This window comes from Salvia miltiorrhiza, chromosome 2, assembly GCF_028751815.1.
Source record: "Salvia miltiorrhiza cultivar Shanhuang (shh) chromosome 2, IMPLAD_Smil_shh, whole genome shotgun sequence".
In the NCBI taxonomy this organism is placed as follows: Eukaryota; Viridiplantae; Streptophyta; class Magnoliopsida; order Lamiales; family Lamiaceae; genus Salvia; species Salvia miltiorrhiza.
Genome location: NC_080388.1, coordinates 17,525,140 through 17,536,810, shown reverse-complemented (window position 1 = coordinate 17,536,810; position 11,671 = coordinate 17,525,140). Strand labels below are relative to the sequence as shown.

The following is an 11,671-nucleotide window of genomic DNA, read 5'->3' as shown; positions in this document are numbered from 1 at the left end:
TTAATTATTTTTCCTACGAAGAGGAATATTATAATTGAGTGAGTGCACTAATATTAGTGCTATAATTATTTTTTTTTTGGTCACATGAATAATTATACTATGGTATTTTATTAATGAGTGACATTTCCATAGTTATTGTGATTTTTATTTAATCACCCTTTTCACACTTTATTCTAATTTCTCTACCATATGTTATATGCCTCAAATTACTAAGTGTAGAGATTGAGAGAGTAGAGATTGAGAGTGTATTATTGAGAGAGTAGGGATTGAGAGTGTAGAGATTAGAGAGAGAGAAGTGTAGAGATTAGAGTGAGAGAGATCATCCATTAATTGCCAAATATTCCCTAAGATTTCCAAATCTCTTTAAAGATACACAATATCAATTCAAATCTTGCAAAGCCAAATCTCTCTCTCCCTCACTTGAAATTTTCGGCCAACTCACCTCTCTCCCTCACACACATTTTCGCCCAACACACACTCATCTCCTTCATCTCTCATTTCCACTATTTTCCTCCATTGATGAAAACCTTCGAAGCTTCCAAAAATATTACCAAACACCTCAAACCACTCTAATATCTTCCATAAACACATTCTAGCCACTTTTAATCAAGAGAATCCTTGAAGAAGAGCTCCAAAGTTAGAGTGAGAAAGTGTGAATTTTGGTAAGAATTTGGGTAAGTGGCCATGTTTTTCTATAATTCTTGATTGAAGGATGTTGTATGTGTGTATTCTTGAAAGATGAAGCAAGAAAATCACCCCATCCCTATTTCCTTAATTTTCGAAAAAAATGGGTCTTCACCCCTTCAAAAATTTTTCTTTTTCTTTTCTTGATTTGGGGTGAAAAATGAGAGTTATGTGATGAGTATTGATGATTGAGGTATGTTGTGAAATATGTGCCTTGAGATGTGAAACTTTGATGGAAGTTAGTTTACCCAAAAATGGGAACTTTTGAGTCAAAGAGTTAAATGATGAATTGATGATGTAAATGAGTCCATGAGATGTATATGATGATGATTGATGGAGTAATTTGAGTATATGATGTCAATTGATGATTTTGATGTGAGTTAGTTTACAAAAATTAGGGATATGTGTATATATGCCCTTATATGTAAATTGATGGTTTATATGTAAGATTAATTGGTTAAAAATGAAAAATATATGAATAGATTAAAGATTCATATGTGTTTATAAATTTTCAAAGAGTTTAGTTTAGTAAAAATTAGGACTTTTTGGTCTATGTGTTATTTAAGTGATTTTGCTTAAGATATATGTTTTTAAGCATGATAGTAGTGTCTTTGTATATTTGATTAAGTCTTTTGTAGGCTAAATAAAATTTTGGCTTAGTTTAGTTTGTATGAGTTTTGAGTTCTTGTATGATGTGAGTTTGATGCTTGATAAAATGAGGTCTAATTGCTCTATGATCATTATGTGAACTTTATCCATGTTTTGTTAAGAGTTTTATGTTGATACATGGATTTTCATTAAAATATAGTTTACATGATAAAAAGAGAATGAATATGTGAATAATGAGTTATATGATGTAAATGATCATATTTGAGTATTTGAGTAATTTCGAGCATGAAATTGAAAAGAAAATTTGTTTGATACGTTCGTTGAAGTGTTTTCAATGAGATTTGAGTTGATGATGAAAGAAAAGAGTCGAGATTGAGTATTATGAGTATTTTGTTGAGTTTGAATGTTTTTAAGTGCTATAAGTGCTTAAAATGAGCTTTGATGAGTTTGCTTGGTTTAAATGTTGAGTTGAGCATGTTTGCTTGTGTGTATGTTTCGGAGTCGTTTTTCACGACGCACTGACCTACTGTTTTCGAGGGGTTTTTGATACCCAAACACCCTAAAAATTTTATGGTAAGTATATTTGAGAGTCTTGAGCATACCGGTAAACTTTCAAGTCATTTGGACTTCGTTTGCTATTTTTATAAAATGTAAGACTAAAACTGCTACGTTCTACCCAATTGTTCGGTGAGTAGCCATTAGAGTCACCTTTTCCAGTAGCTTTCCTTAGCATTATGGAACCCAAATTTTTATGGTTGAGACCTGAGTGTCGTAGCTAAGTACCCACCAAATTTCAGACCTTTTTGACAACGTTTACTATTTTTCAAAAATCAAATTTTCGGTTGCTAAAAACTGCCGAATATGGTAGACTGTAGTAAAACAGTCATATCTCCTAAAATACTTGGAGTTTTTGATCCTACTTTTTTTTTTAATAAAACTAGACTCAAGGAGATTTCTTTTGGTATAAGTTACGACCCGAGGAGAGTTCTGTACAGAGTCTGGTAAGGTTTTAAAGTTGAGTCAGTGCAGAGTGAAGTTTGTTTTTGACTTGTCTATGTGTGTTTTTAATATGCTTAAGTGTTTATACTTGTTTATGTGCTTGATTGCTATGAGTTTGAGCCGAGTTGGGAGTTAAGTCGAAAATAGGACGAATGAATCCTTAGAAGCCGAGTATACCTAGGAATTGAGTTTTAACGGGTAAATAGACGTTGAGTGAGAAGTTATAGTTAAGATGAGATCGGATTTAGAAATTTAGTTTCTGACTAAGGTTTGTTTTATCACATGAACCTTCGATGACGATGACGATGTGATGATGACATATGAAGGCCCGAGCGAGACGAAGAAGTAAGTTGCCTGATTTTTTTCCAGGATTAGCGAAGGACTTCAGGTGCGCAATATTTTGAGTATATGTTTATCATATGAACTTTCTAAAATGATTTGATGATGTTATGAGATTAACAAATGCTTTGAGATAAATGATATTTGAGAACTGTTTGACTTGCCAATTTTTGATGTTGAGCTTGTGTGTTACCCTCTACTGATGAGACGAATTCGGTCCTGCCACAAGCGGGATTTTGTGCACAGAGGTGACTGCGAGCCGTCTTCGGGTCGGCCGGTCACGGTACTTGAGAGGGAGGCCTACTTCTCAGTACCTTAATTATAATGATGAGTTGTAGATGTGGTACATGCATGTTAAAATCTTTGACTGCAGTCGTTTACTTATGATGTCATGATTATGAAAAACTGCATGCACAGATTCATTTAATACTAACATATTTCTGTGTATTGCTGAGATGTGGCAAGCTTCAAACTTATAGCTCTAAGAGCACCTTTCTTGTTTTTTGGCTTTTGCCCACTGAGTATTATGTACTCACGCCCTGCATATATTTCTAAATGTGCAGGCTAAGCAGGGAGCGAGATTGGTCTGGTGCTAGTGGGGGAGAGTTTCTATCGATGTGATTTAAATTTCTATTTTGCCTTTATGATAATAGAGTCTTGATGTTGAAATACTTAGTTTTCTTTTGGGGATCAAGCAATACACTCACGGTTATGTGTCTTCATACATATAATCGGTTCGCCTTTTGCTGCGATACTCTGCATATTATGCTTCCTTATGAAAAATGAGCTATACCCGTTTTGTTTTTATTCGTGAAATTCCTAATAATTAAAAAGTTATGACAATGTTGACGATTTTACCCTTGGGCTAATTTTATGGAGTTTTTCCTTAGCATGCTTTGACGTGAGCTTCCGCATGACGTTCACCTAGTTGTTCTTATCTTTTATTCTTTAAAAATAGTCGTATCGATACTCGTACCCCGCTATTACTAGTGTCGGGTTTTCGGGCTGCGACAGGGTGGTATCAGAGCAGATCATCTGCTCTGAGTCTATTGCTTGACTGAGTCGAACCTTTGAAGGCTTCTACTCTTTTAAGATGAGTACTAGTCTAATTTGAATTCTTGGACTAGTTTGAGAGAGTCAGTTTGAAACGAAACCCCAGCACCCCATCTCCTCCGGCTTAATGAGGTAAGAGGTTGATGTTGTTTCTTGTTGCTTTCCTGTTGAGAGTTGAGTTTGTTTACTAATGAGTTATGAATTGTTTTGATGACGGAATTGTTTGAGATGATGGATTCTGATATGAGGCAGTTGATGTGGAATATGAGGAGAGATGGTGAGGCTAGTATAGCCGATGCCCCACTGGTGGACGTCGTATCCCACCAAATAATTCCTGCAATCTTACCAAGAATTAAATGAGTATAGTAACAAGCAGGGTCAAACCACAGAGAACGGGCAATTGCAATCAATTTCCTAAAGATCTAAAAATTGGTGTAGCCACCACGCCTTAAATTGAAGAAAAATATTAATTAACCAAGAAAGCAAATTAAATCAAATAAAATAATACTAGAAAATAATCAAAGAAAAGTAACTCGGCTCGAATAAATCCATATTAATTTAATGACTCTGATCATCGACGCAATGATTAATTAATCCCTATCAACCAACCAGTTATAGGATACCGTGATACGCACTGACATACCCCAATTCCTACTTACTGTGTCGATAGACGGCTAGATACGCTAGTCCTGCCTATTTCCCTTATTAAAATATAACCTAGCTGGATACGCCAGTCTTAGATTTAATATTCTAATAGCATTAAGATGAAGGAACCCAGTTTAGTCCAATTATCCTAGATACGCTAGTAATAATTAATCCACCAATTTATTCCTACTACGAACATGGTAGCTTTATCACTAATCAGCCCTATTCCAACAATTACGGATTGGAGGTGCTAATTGACTGTAATCCAATTAAACCTAAGTTGGCCAGACTTAAATAAAATCAGAATTATCTTTAAACACTAGGAATAAATCGAAATCAATAGGAATCAATTATATGAACAATTAGGTCTCACAGGTTATTAAATCAATACTTCATTATTCTCGCCGAATTAAAAATTAGCTACTCATAATTAAATTAACAACGATCAAAGAAATAACAGAAAGCATAATAATAATCAAATATGATAAATAAATAAACTGCAAATTAAACAAACTAACGAAATAAATAAAAACGATTGAATTAAAACTTGAAATAAATTAACCACAATTCTTCTGCTCCTTAAAAGATCCAGCCGCAATTGCTCTCCAAAAACAAAACTTAGAACTAATAACCTAACCAAACCTTAAACTAAAAAATCGCGTAGAATGATGATTAAAGGAAATAAAAAGTTGTATGAATAAATATAATCAAAGTCAAACTAGCTCTATATCTAAAGTTGCGGCTGCTCTCAAAACAAAAGAGTCCTAATCTATGCGGCTGTCCCTTTATTAAACAACTCAGGGATTAAAAAAAAAACCTAAGTGGCCGATCTTTTAGCTCCAAACATGGGCTGATTGGTCCTCTTAAAACATAGGCCCAAAATTAATCAAAATAAGAGTATTAGGCTCTAATTAAATTTAGAATAAATAACTTCAAGCCCAATCTCTAATCTTCTTCCAAAATCATTCTAACTTGATCCAAAATTCTTGACTTTCATCATCTCCCGGCATCCACGAGCTTCCACTCTCCATCCATGCAATTCCTACGCCAAATTACCATAAACTTGGGTAATATCAAATAAAAACACACGATAAATAACTCGAATCTAGACAACTAAATCACACACATCAAATCTCCTCACACTTGAATCATACTTGCCCTCAAGTATGAAGTGAAGAAAAGACTCAATAGTAGAAACAATTATCTAGACACAACCTTCCCTCGACTCAACACACTAACACACGAAAAGGAAAAGAAAGATGGAAGATAAGAAGTGAGACACGAAAACACAACAGCCAAGTAAATGTCAACTGCTAGCTTGTAATGCACACTGCCAAGATGAACCAAGTAATTTACAAACAACTCTCAACCTTCAAAATGAAAAAAAATTAGAATCTCAAGAATGCATCTCTATCATCAAATTAGTCAAAATCAGGCAATAGCAAGTACAGCTCACGGTTTCACTCATTCGCTCAATTTTCTCCATAAGATATGAGGTAATTCACACACACACAAGAAAAGATCCACTTGGTCATGATATGTCGCGGTCAAATAGTGACTCAAAAAGGACTTTGTTCATTTGGCGTAATGGGGCTAGGGACCATTCATAAGATTGGAAGGATCTAAAGGGGTTCCTAGGCTCAAGCAATGAAAATCAAAGTGTGCACATCTAATCCAAACTATCATTCACAATTTCAAATTCATAGAGAAAGAAAGTAACCAAAATTAGGGGAAAAACTCCAACAATAACAATGATACTACATGCTCAACTCAAACTGGTGCAACATCTTTTTTTTTTCTTTCTTTCTTTTTTCTCTTTCAGCAGCACCCTTCTTTTTTTTTATATCCCCAATCAACATGCAATCATCATCTACAAAATATCCCCACAAATCGTCTCCCAAACCCAATCTAAATTCACTGCCACTGTTTGGCCAAACGGATCACAGATCCTTATCATCTAGCACAAGACAACAGTTTGGGCAAACGGCACATGTAAACACAGCTTAACTTTCTCTAGTAATTAATGGAATGAAGTTCAAAATTAGACATGCATCACTGGGCCAAAGAAAGATTCCAAAACAGGCATTGGCTAAATATTTAGTGACTAATAAGAACAAAAATGGTCAATGCTTCAAAAATGGCTCACTAGGGGTTAATGTATGGGTAGGCAATGAAACGCAGGCCAAAAGGGCTTCCCTAGTGCCTTCTATCATTTGTCACATATGACACACTTAATATCACGACCTCATGAATATCAAATCACTCAAAGAAGAAATATAGTAGAGAATGCTCTACTCTATTAAGCTCAAGTCTCACTTATGTGTGGTTTTTACTCACTTATTACCTTTCTTCGTCATCCCAATTTTCATCTAATAAAGATTCATCCATAAAATCACAATTCTTCAATTCCAAAAGTATCAAGTCGTCTACTTCATCACAAAGTGCAACTTGGCAGCATGCATATGCAAAACTAACAAACCAACACTCACTTGACTAACATGCAAGACAACACAACGACTCAACATAGACACACAAAAATAAAGACACATCCCCCTCCTCACACTTAGACGTTGCTTGCCCTCAAGCAAACAAGAAAAAGCATAAACAAAGGGAAGCACACAAAAACTAACAAAAACACAAGACAATAAACAAGAGAAAGAGAAACAAAAAGAAAAATCAAACACAAGGGAAGGACATCACCGTGTACGCTGCCTTGTGGAGATGCCGGCAGAGGGCGGAGGGCGGCGGTTCTGGAGGAGGTCGCGGCGGCGGTGGTGTTTCAGGAGGAGAGATGCGAGTGGAGATGGAAGGCAGTAATGAAGGCTGGCGGTGGTAATTTCCAGATGCAGATGAAAAGATATGACAACGGGAACAGGGAGGTGTTGGATTGTGGAATTGGAGAGCAGCGGCGGATGCAAGTTGGAGATGGAGGCTGGAGATATGTGGCTGCGGCGGCGGTTCTGGAGTGGGTCGCGGCGGCGGTGGTGTTTCAGGCGGAGAGATGCGAGTGGAGATGGCTGGAGTGGTTTTTGAAGGAGGTGGAATTGAAAGGGAAACGATGGGGGGAATTTTGACTAGGTCAAATCCTCCATCAAATCCCAGAATTGCAGTTGACTCCACCACACTTAGCATAGTGTCCAATTTGACCCAAAATTCTCCAGAATCTTCAAAATGACACTCAAACCCTACCTCTTTCAAGTCTACCTTCGATGGCTTCACAACAGCTGGCATAATCGGTTCTGTGCTGGTCGATTTGGGCATCCTGCTCGATAGGTGCCGAATTGGAATTTCGTCCGTGGAGTATAGCTGCATGATAATCTCTCGAATAACATCATTCTCCTCTGTTTTGGCATCCTCATCATTCAGCACACTGAAAATAACTTGATCGAGCTCCTCTTCCCTGAAATTCTCAACAAAATCATCAACCAAAGGATCAATCACAGTCATAAAAATGGATTCAGGATCCTCTTCGGTTTTTGTTTCTGCCTCTGAATCAGGATCCGTTTGGGCAAACAGATCCTCTTCCGTAGTAGATGCACTGAGATCAGCCATGAAAAAGGGTTCCGTCCGGGCAGAGCAATCTCCGAATCCAACAGACCTTGCAGCTTCCTTTCCTCAACCTGGAGTTTTTTTTTTTGTTTTTTTTTGTTTTTTTTATCCTGCTAAAAAATAACAGAAAAAAAAATAAAATAAAATAGAATCAATAGGAAAAAGAAATTAATTAACACCGTTCCCCGGCAACGGCGCCAATTTGGTGGACGTCGTATCCCACCAAATAATTCCTGCAATCTTACCAAGAATTAAATGAGTATAGTAACAAGCAGAGTCAAACCACAGAGAACGGGCAATTGCAATCAATTTCCTAAAGATCTAAAAATTGGTGTAGCCACCACGCCTTAAATTGAAGAAAAATATTAATTAACTAAGAAAGCAAATTAAATCAAATAAAATAATACTAGAAAATAATCAAAGAAAAGTAACTCGGCTCGAATAAATCCATATTAATTTAATGACTCTGATCATCGACGCAATGATTAATTAATCCCTATCAACCAACCAGTTATAGGATACCGTGATACGCACTGACATACCCCAATTCCTACTTACTGTGTCGATAGACGGCTAGATACGCTAGTCCTGCCTATTTCCCTTATTAAAATATAACCTAGCTGGATACGCCAGTCTTAGATTTAATATTCCAATAGCATTAAGATGAAGGAACCCAGTTTAGACCAATTATCCTAGATACGCTAGTAATAATTAATCCACCAATTTATTCCTACTACGAACATGGTAGCTTTATCACTAATCAGCCCTATTCCAACAATTACGGATTGGAGGTGCTAATTGACTGTAATCCAATTAAACCTAAGTTGGCCAGACTTAAATAAAATCAGAATTATCTTTAAACACTAGGAATAAATCGAAATCAATAGGAATCAATTATATGAACAATTAGGTCTCACAGGTTATTAAATCAATACTTCATTATTCTCGCCGAATTAAAAATTAGCTACTCATAATTAAATTAACAACGATCAAAGAAATAACAGAAAGCATAATAATAATCAAATATGATAAATAAATAAACTGCAAATTAAACAAACTAACGAAATAAATAAAAACGATTGAATTAAAACTTGAAATAAATTAACCACAATTCTTCTGCTCCTTAAAAGATCCAGCCGCAATTGCTCTCCAAAAACAAAACTTAGAACTAATAACCTAACCAAACCTTAAACTAAAAAATCGCGTAGAATGATGATTAAAGGAAATAAAAAGTTGTATGAATAAATATAATCAAAGTCAAACTAGCTCTATATCTAAAGTTGCGGCTGCTCTCAAAACAAAAGAGTCCTAATCTATGCGGCTGTCCCTTTATTAAACAACTCAGGGATTAAAAAAAAAACCTAAGTGGCCGATCTTTTAGCTCCAAACATGGGCTGATTGGTCCTCTTAAAACATAGGCCCAAAATTAATCAAAATAAGAGTATTAGGCTCTAATTAAATTTAGAATAAATAACTTCAAGCCCAATCTCTAATCTTCTTCCAAAATCATTCTAACTTGATCCAAAATTCTTGACTTTCATCATCTCCCGGCATCCACGAGCTTCCACTCTCCATCCATGCAATTCCTACGCCAAATTACCATAAACTTGGGTAATATCAAATAAAAACACACGATAAATAACTCGAATCTAGACAACTAAATCACACACATCAAATCTCCTCACACTTGAATCATACTTGCCCTCAAGTATGAAGTGAAGAAAAGACTCAATAGTAGAAACAATTATCTAGACACAACCTTCCCTCGACTCAACACACTAACACACGAAAAGGAAAAGAAAGATGGAAGATAAGAAGTGAGACACGAAAACACAACAGCCAAGTAAATGTCAACTGCTAGCTTGTAATGCACACTGCCAAGATGAACCAAGTAATTTACAAACAACTCTCAACCTTCAAAATGAAAAAAAATTAGAATCTCAAGAATGCATCTCTATCATCAAATTAGTCAAAATCAGGCAATAGCAAGTACAGCTCACGGTTTCACTCATTCGCTCAATTTTCTCCATAAGATATGAGGTAATTCACACACACACAAGAAAAGATCCACTTGGTCATGATATGTCGCGGTCAAATAGTGACTCAAAAAGGACTTTGTTCATTTGGCGTAATGGGGCTAGGGACCATTCATAAGATTGGAAGGATCTAAAGGGGTTCCTAGGCTCAAGCAATGAAAATCAAAGTGTGCACATCTAATCCAAACTATCATTCACAATTTCAAATTCATAGAGAAAGAAAGTAACCAAAATTAGGGGAAAAACTCCAACAATAACAATGATACTACATGCTCAACTCAAACTGGTGCAACATCTTTTTTTTTTCTTTCTTTCTTTTTTCTCTTTCAGCAGCACCCTTCTTTTTTTTTATATCCCCAATCAACATGCAATCATCATCTACAAAATATCCCCACAAATCGTCTCCCAAACCCAATCTAAATTCACTGCCACTGTTTGGCCAAACGGATCACAGATCCTTATCATCTAGCACAAGACAACAGTTTGGGCAAACGGCACATGTAAACACAGCTTAACTTTCTCTAGTAATTAATGGAATGGAGTTCAAAATTAGACATGCATCACTGGGCCAAAGAAAGATTCCAAAACAGGCATTGGCTAAATATTTAGTGACTAATAAGAACAAAAATGGTCAATGCTTCAAAAATGGCTCACTAGGGGTTAATGTATGGGTAGGCAATGAAACGCAGGCCAAAAGGGCTTCCCTAGTGCCTTCTATCATTTGTCACATATGACACACTTAATATCACGACCTCATGAATATCAAATCACTCAAAGAAGAAATATAGTAGAGAATGCTCTACTCTATTAAGCTCAAGTCTCACTTATGTGTGGTTTTTACTCACTTATTACCTTTCTTCGTCATCCCAATTTTCATCTAATAAAGATTCATCCATAAAATCACAATTCTTCAATTCCAAAAGTATCAAGTCGTCTACTTCATCACAAAGTGCAACTTGGCAGCATGCATATGCAAAACTAACAAACCAACACTCACTTGACTAACATGCAAGACAACACAACGACTCAACATAGACACACAAAAATAAAGACACATCCCCCTCCTCACACTTAGACGTTGCTTGCCCTCAAGCAAACAAGAAAAAGCATAAACAAAGGGAAGCACACAAAAACTAACAAAAACACAAGACAATAAACAAGAGAAAGAGAAACAAAAAGAAAAATCAAACACAAGGGAAGGACATCACCGTGTACGCTGCCTTGTGGAGATGCCGGCAGAGGGCGGAGGGCGGCGGTTCTGGAGGAGGTCGCGGCGGCGGTGGTGTTTCAGGAGGAGAGATGCGAGTGGAGATGGAAGGCAGTAATGAAGGCTGGCGGTGGTAATTTCCAGATGCAGATGAAAAGATATGACAGCGGGAACAGGGAGGTGTTGGATTGTGGAATTGGAGAGCAGCGGCGGATGCAAGTTGGAGATGGAGGCTGGAGATATGTGGCTGCGGCGGCGGTTCTGGAGTGGGTCGCGGCGGCGGTGGTGTTTCAGGCGGAGAGATGCGAGTGGAGATGGCTGGAGTGGTTTTTGAAGGAGGTGGAATTGAAAGGGAAACGATGGGGGGAATTTTGACTAGGTCAAATCCTCCATCAAATCCCAGAATTGCAGTTGACTCCACCACACTTAGCATAGTGTCCAATTTGACCCAAAATTCTCCAGAATCTTCAAAATGACACTCAAACCCTACCTCTTTCAAGTCTACCTTCGATGGCTTCACAACAGCTGGCATAATCGGTTCTGTGCTGGT

General features: G+C 36.8%; 1 long non-coding RNA gene across 1 annotated transcript; it reads left to right on the top strand.

Moving 5' to 3' along the window:
- The first annotated feature begins 316 nt into the window (after positions 1 to 316).
- On the top strand, positions 317 to 3,438 carry LOC131011425 (uncharacterized). The gene is made up of 3 exons (XR_009096918.1): positions 317 to 674; positions 2,619 to 2,680; positions 3,195 to 3,438. It is a non-coding gene; the product is annotated as an uncharacterized LOC131011425 (long non-coding RNA).
- The last annotated feature ends 8,233 nt before the right edge of the window (positions 3,439 to 11,671 follow it).